This window comes from Callorhinus ursinus, unplaced genomic scaffold, assembly GCF_003265705.2.
Source record: "Callorhinus ursinus isolate GAN/ISIS: 27379988/994484 unplaced genomic scaffold, GSC_fseal_2.0 scaffold73, whole genome shotgun sequence".
In the NCBI taxonomy this organism is placed as follows: domain Eukaryota; kingdom Metazoa; phylum Chordata; class Mammalia; order Carnivora; family Otariidae; genus Callorhinus; species Callorhinus ursinus.
The window spans coordinates 5447835-5448209 of NW_027397135.1; positions in this window are offsets into that span (position 1 = coordinate 5447835).

The following is a 375-nucleotide window of genomic DNA, read 5'->3' on the forward strand; positions in this document are numbered from 1 at the left end:
AAAAAAAAAAGAATTCTGAGTTCTAATGTAAAGAAATCAATTCACGTTGTGTTTCACAAATTTATTTCCTCATAGAGCCCCTTCTTTTTCTCATGGGATACCTAATAACCCCCGGCAGGACAGTGTTCCGGGGGCTCACGGGGTAAACACTACTTCATCCTCAACTTCCATTGATTCAGCCTCTGTACCCTTGGGGGGTGGGGGCTTTTCAGATCAATTTCCCTAGTGCTTATTAAATGCCTACTGCGAGCCAGGCCCAGACTGAGCAGCTGGGAAGGCATGAATGGGTCAGCCACTTCCCAGACTGGGAAGAACCTGCAGGCTGAGGGAGAGTCATGCCAGATTGCACGAGTCTGACCAGGGCCCACCAATGCC